Source organism: Piliocolobus tephrosceles, chromosome 3, assembly GCF_002776525.5.
Source record: "Piliocolobus tephrosceles isolate RC106 chromosome 3, ASM277652v3, whole genome shotgun sequence".
NCBI classification, from domain to species: domain Eukaryota; kingdom Metazoa; phylum Chordata; class Mammalia; order Primates; family Cercopithecidae; genus Piliocolobus; species Piliocolobus tephrosceles.
The window spans coordinates 106202389-106209159 of record NC_045436.1 but is presented as its reverse complement, the minus strand read 5'-3'; positions in this window follow the sequence as shown (position 1 = coordinate 106209159).

Genomic DNA, 6771 nt, shown 5'->3' with positions numbered 1-6771 from the left:
CCCGGCCCATAATGCCAGTTCTTATACCACGCTTTACAAAAAGCTTCAATGAGCATTGAACTTCTCATTTGTCAAGAGGGAAAAGAAGACAGTAATAGCAAAGCCACATATGTATCCTGAGATCTGCTTTACCATTTGGAAGAAAAGCAAGCAAAAAGCAGTATCTTCAGGAAGCAGTGAAACCTGGCAGTGTGGTGGACTTTGTCTCCAAAATAATTTTTCAAGTTCTATCCTTTTGTTTGTTTCAAGAATTTTGACCCAGTGATAGTAGAGAAAGAAATTAAACTGTGAAACATGTCAGAGTGAGGGCTGAATATTTGCATCTGGAGGAGAATCCTGACTGCTTCTTTCCTTACAAAGCCACAGCCCACAGAAAGGGCCTGGCAGCAGAATGACAGGGTTTAGGAACTGTGCACATAGACAGTAGGTGACCATGTGATTTCAGCAGAAAACACCAAGCAGTGAGGTGCCTGCCTTCAAAGCCACACAGCACATAGTATGAGCTTAAGAATGAGCAAGGACATTTACAAATAAGTCGTTCAATGGCAATGTTTTCAGAAATAAGCCTCCCTACAGCACTGTTTAGTGGAGAAAAATAAAAGCCAGCACCCAGGAACCCCATACTTCCCTTAAGGCATTTTTTCCCTCTTCTCTCTTCTCCCAGGTTCAGGACCTCCAAAATTCCTCCTCCTTTTGTAATCACCCATCAGGTTCTTCTTGCCTACTGTACAGATAAAACCAATGCACTGAGACCGCACTATTGCAGTAGAGAAAGAGTCTAATTAACACACGGCTAGCCAAACAACCAGTAAGAGCTTATTACTCAAATCAGCCTCCCCAAGAACTTAGAGGCAAGGGTTTTAATGTATAATTTGTCAGGCAGGGGGCTAGGAAATGGGTGCTACTGATTGGTTGAGGATGAAATCATAGGAGTGTGGAAAACAGTCCTCATGTGTTAAGTCTGGAGGTCACAGGACTGGTTGAGTCATGAGTCATGGGTCCAGGTGGTCAGTCAGTCACCAGAATGCAAAAGTCTGAAGAACATCTCAAAAGACCAATCTTAGGTTCTATAATAGTGATGTTATCTGTAGGAGCAATTTGGGAAGCCACAAATCTTGTGAACTCTGGCTTCATGACTCCTGAGTGGTAAGGGATTATAGAAAAACAATGGCTGGTTATTCTTTAACCATGCCTATGTTTTAGCAAAATTCAGGTCCCTCCCATAATTCTAATCTTGTGACTTTTCATTAGTCTTACAAAGGTGGTCTTAGTCTCTGAGCAAGGAGGGGGCTAGTTTTAGGGAGAGACTATTATCCTTGCTTCAAAGTTAAACTATAAACTAAATTCCTCCAGTGGTTAGCTTGGTGTATGCCCAGGAATGAGTGAGGACAGCCAGTTGGTGAGACTAGAAGCAAGATGGAGTCAGTCATGCTAGACTTCTCTCACTGTCATATTCTTTGCAAAGGCAGTTTTAGTCTTTTCCTCCTCCTCATAGCATCGCATGGAAAACATCTCCCTGCTGTACTCCTTCCCCTGCTCACCAAGCTCCCACACCACCGGCAGGGGACAGACTTCTAGATTATTAAACAGTATATTTAATATTCTAATCTGATATAATTGCCTTTGGACAACTTCATAAAGTCCAGAAAGTTCCCAAAAATAGGAGGTGGGGGGCAGAGACTGATGTTACATTTGTATGACCAAAAATGTTTCATTGTTCATCTTTTTGTTTTTATTGATTGAAACAGAACAGAGCAGATGTGTTAATCTGAGATGCTGAGGCTGACGGATCTCCAGTTTTAAATTTGAAGAACAGTAACCAATACACTTTCTCCTAAATGATTATCCTTTTATGCTCCTTTATCCTCTATTCCAGCATTACCCCCAATCTGTTCTCTTTCAGGAGACAGTGCATATCAGCTCTTTTCAGTCTGGCCTGTAGACTCAGGAATGGCTGCTGGAGGAGAGAGCTTCTGGTTTTGCTTATTCAGGCTGAGACACAACTATAAATAATTGTCATCTAAAGCCAAGTTAGAGGCCAGGCACGGTGGCTCATGCCTGTAAACCCAGCACTTTGGGAGGAGGAGGGCAGCAGATCACTTGAGGTCAGCAATTGGAGACCAGCCTGGACAGCATGGCAAAACCCCATCTCTACTAAGAATACAAAAATGAGTCCGGGCGCAGTGGCTCACGCCTGTAATTCCAGCACTTTGGGAGGCTGAGGTGGGTGGATGGATCACGAGGTCAAGAGATTGAGACCATCTGGGCCAACATGGTGAAACCCCGTCTACTAAAAATACAAAAAAATTAGCTGGGCGTGGGCGCGGGCTCCTGTAGTCCCAGCTACTCGGGAGGCTGAGGCAGGAAATCCCTTGAACCTGGCAGGCGGAGGTTGCAGTGAGTGGAGATTGCGCCACCGCACTCCAGCCTGGTGACAGAGCAAGGCTCAATTAACAACAAAAAGAAGTTACAGAAATGAACCGGGTATGGTGAGGCGTGCCTGTAATCCCTGCTAATTGGGAGGCTGAGGCAGAAGAATTGCTTTGAACCTGGGGGACAGATGTTGCAGTAAGCAGAGATGAGCCACTGCCCTCCAGCCTGGGCAACAGAGTGAGACTCCATCTCAAAAAACAAAATAAGTTTGGGTGTGGTGGTTCACGCCTGTAATCCCAGCACTTTGGGAGGCCTCGGTGGGCAAATCACCAGGTCAGGAGATTGAGACTATCCCAGCTAACACGGTGAAACCCCGTCTGTACTGAAAAACACGAACAATTAGCCAGGCGTGGTGGCGGGTGCCTGTAGTCCCAGCTACTCGGGAGGCTGAGGCAGGAGAATGGCGTGAACCCGGGAGGCGGAGCTTGCAGTGAGCTGAGATTGCGCCACTGCACTCCAGCCTGGGGGACAGAGCGAGATTCTGTCGCAAAAAAATAAATAAATAAGATAAAATAAAATAAAATAAAACCAAGTTAGTTGTCTGCTCCCGTGAACTCTAAACCTTCATTCATATTGAAGATACATCAATGCTTTTAAAACATCAGGTGATTAGTTCAAAACAAGATAGCTTTTTTGAAAAACTGAAAACAAAATTATTTTTTCCCAGGAAAAAAAAGAAGAATCTTTCCCAGGAATTCCCAGTTTTCACTCAGAGAAAAAGATATAAATTTCTAACAGTAAACGGGTAGCCATTTTCTTTTCTTTTCTTTTTTCTTTCTTTCTTTCTTTTTTTTTTTTCTGAGATGCAGTCTCACTCTGTTGCCCAGGCTGGAGTGAAGTGGGGCGATCTCGGCTCACTGCAAGCTCCACCTCCTGGGTTCACGCCATTCTCCTGCCTCAGCCTCCAGAGTAGCTGGGACTACAGGCGCCGGCCACCTCACATGGCTAATTTTTTGTATTTTTAGTAGAGACGGGGTTTCACCATGTTGGCCAGGATAGTCTTGATCTCCTTACCTCGTGATCCGCCTGCCTGGGCCTCCGCTGGGATTACACGCGTGAGCCACTGCGCCCAGCCGACAGGTAGCCATTTTCTTAAAATGTTTGCAGCCTTCAAGACTACGTAAGTCCAAACTCTGAGACGCACAATCAAGAAAAGCTTTATGCTAATGGGTTAGATTAGGGGATAGGAAGAAAAGGAAGAAATTCAGGATTACTTCTTGTTTTCTGGCTTCAGCAGCCAGGTGGAGGGTGGAGCCAGAAAACCAAATGGGGAAGATCAGAGCTGGGTGGAAGAATAGGTTTTGAGAAAATCTAAAGCTGTTTTTCAACTTGTTAAGTGTGAGGTGCCTAAAACCTCCAGGAGAAAATGTAGAGAAAGCAGATGTCAAGAGTTCGTCAGTTGGCCGGGCATGGTGGTTCATACCTATAATTGCAACACTTTGGGAGGCTGAGGCGGGAGAATCACTTGAGCCCAGGAGTTGAAGACTAGCCTGAGCCACATGGTAAAACTCCATCTTTACAAAAAATACAAAAGTTAGCCAGGCATGGTGTTGCATGTCTCCAGTCCCAGATACTTGGGAGGCTGAGGTGGGAGGATCACTTGAGCCCAGGAGTCAGAGGTTGCAAAGAGCCAAGATCATGCTACTGCACTCCAGCCTGGGCAACAGAGCAAAACCCTGTCTCAAAAAAAGAAAAAAGAGTTTTTCAGTCAAAAGAGAGACTGGGGGTGAAAATACAAATTTAGGGTTCATTGGCACAAAAATCGTACTTGAATTCATGGTAATGAATGAGATCAACAAGGAAGTGTAGAGAAAGACAAGAAAAGAGTTTTAGAAAAAATCAAGCCCTAGTGACATAGTGTGACCTCACCCTCATGCTATTCTCTAAATTAACAGGCAAAGCTGTAAAGTCACCAACCCCTTGTCAAGGCAATCCCCCAGGAGTTGGGACATGGAAGTATTTTCTTCCTGTTACATATAGAAATGACAGGAACACTAGTTTAACATTCAGGAACAATTTTATTCCATGCCTGTTCACGAATAACACCTTAGCATATCATGATTGAGGCTACATGTTCATGTAAACCAAGCTTAGTTAGTACTGCCATCAAGATTGCTATTATAAGAATTTCCATTCTTGGCCTGTTCTAAATCCTGTGGGCAAATGTATTTCTTGTGTTCTACCAGCTTCGAATTCCGAGCCCCACTAAGCACTAGAAGAACTCATTTATTCATTTGTTCATTCACAAATGTTTATTAAGTGTCTACTATATGCCTTGGGGAACCCCCAGTGAACTAGCCAACACACTATGTTGGAGGTGAAATTGGTTTCTGTTTTAAAATAAGGAAAAAGTGTTACCTCAATCATATATATATACATATATACACACACACATATTATATATATACACACATACATTTTATATATTTTTTATATATAAAATTATATAAAATATATATTTTTTTATATATAAAAATATATAAAAATATATATATATATATTTTGAGATGAAGTCTCACTCTTGTGACCCAGGCTGGAGTGCAATGGTGCGATCTTGGCTCACTGCAACCTCCACCTCCCAGGTTCAAGCGATTCTCCTGCCTCAGTCTCCTGAGTAGCTGGTATCACAGGTGCCCGCTGTCACTCCTGGCTAAGTTTTGTATTTTTAGTAGAGATGGGATTTCACCATGTTGGCCAGGCTGGTCTCGAACTCCTGACCTCAGGTGATCCACCCGTCTCAGCCTCCCAAAGTGTTGGGATTACAGGTGTGAGCCACTGTGCCCGGCCAGAAGATACATCTTGTAAGAAAGGAATGGTTGTGTATATTTGGGTTGACTTTGTATATCTGATTTTGCTGGAAACAAATACACTGTAGAATGTATTGTCTTTAAAAAGAATTTGACAGCTTTAACGTTCAAAAAGGAAAAGTCCTCAGGTTACATTGATAAATGAAGAAAATAAAGCCCAGAATAATGTTGAAAGACACAAAAGAAACACATCAGTGAATGCCTTCACAAGGCAGGGCAGGGTGTCTTGGGGACAGAAGCAGAAAGAAGACTTACTTTTCATTGTATATCCTTTCATAGAAGCTTTTGAATTTTGTACCATGCATGTGTATTGCCCTTTCAAAGTAAATAACACAATATTTAGAAAGAGTAACAAATGGAAGTTGTCAACAAATCATTATGGAAGAGGAATAGAATTCATTTAATCAGCAGAACCTAAGAAATAAGGTTTAGTCAGCAAGAAGTTAGCGCCTAGGTCGGTAAGGTACTCATATAGAGGAAATACTGAATAGTTTGACATTCTTGAGATGACAGGGAAGGAGTAGGGTGTCTGGAGTGGAATTAGGGTGGAATCTGTGTAGAGTTCATAATAAAACCAGATGACAGAAGTGATGTTGTAATCTCCCAATAGGTTATTCTTGCCCACTGCACAAATAAAACCAGTTAACTGAGACAGCAGTATAGCAGTAGCGAAAGAGGTTGTGTTTTTTCGTGTGTTTGTTTTTTTTTTAAAGATTTTTGCAAAAACAGAAAAAGCTTTTTAATTAATGCAAGACTAGCCAAGTGACAGGACAGATGAGAATTTATTATTCAAATCAGCCTTTGTGAGAACTCAGGGACTACAGCTTTTATGGATAATTTGGCAGGTAGGGGGCTAGGGAATGGGTGCTGCAGCCTATAAAATCAAGCTATAGACATAGACAAGCAAGCTGGAAGCTTGCACAGGCAAATGCCAGCAGTCGTGCCAATAGGAATACACTACCTGGGGCTAGTCATGTTCAAAATGGTGGCTCCATCTTTTATTTCTGCCAGCCATGTGTACAGTAAGGAGCAGGCAAGAAGGTGCTGGCCAAGTGGAAAGCCCATTTGCATAATAACATTAGGGTGGGGTGACCAGTCTTCCCAGTACACTATGTAAAACATCACACCTGGTCAAACAAATCTGTGGGCCCCACGTAAATCAGACACTGCCTCCTCAAGCCTGCCTATAAAATCTGCTGCACTGCTGGGTGGGGTGGCTCACATCTGTAATCCCAGCACTTTGGGAGGCTGAGGCAGGCGGATCACCTGAGGTCAGGAGTTTGAGACCAGCCTGACCAACATGGTGAAACACCATCTCTACTAAAAATACAAAAATTAGCTGGGCGTGGTAGGCACCTGTAATCCCAGCTACTAAGGAGGCTGAGGCAGGAGAATTGCTTAAATCTGGGAGGCGGAGGCTACAGTGAGTCAAGATCACACTACTGCATTCCAGCCTGGGAGACTCTGTCTCAGAAAAAATAATAATAATAATCATAAAAAGAATTTCTTAATTTTTTGAATATTTACGGGA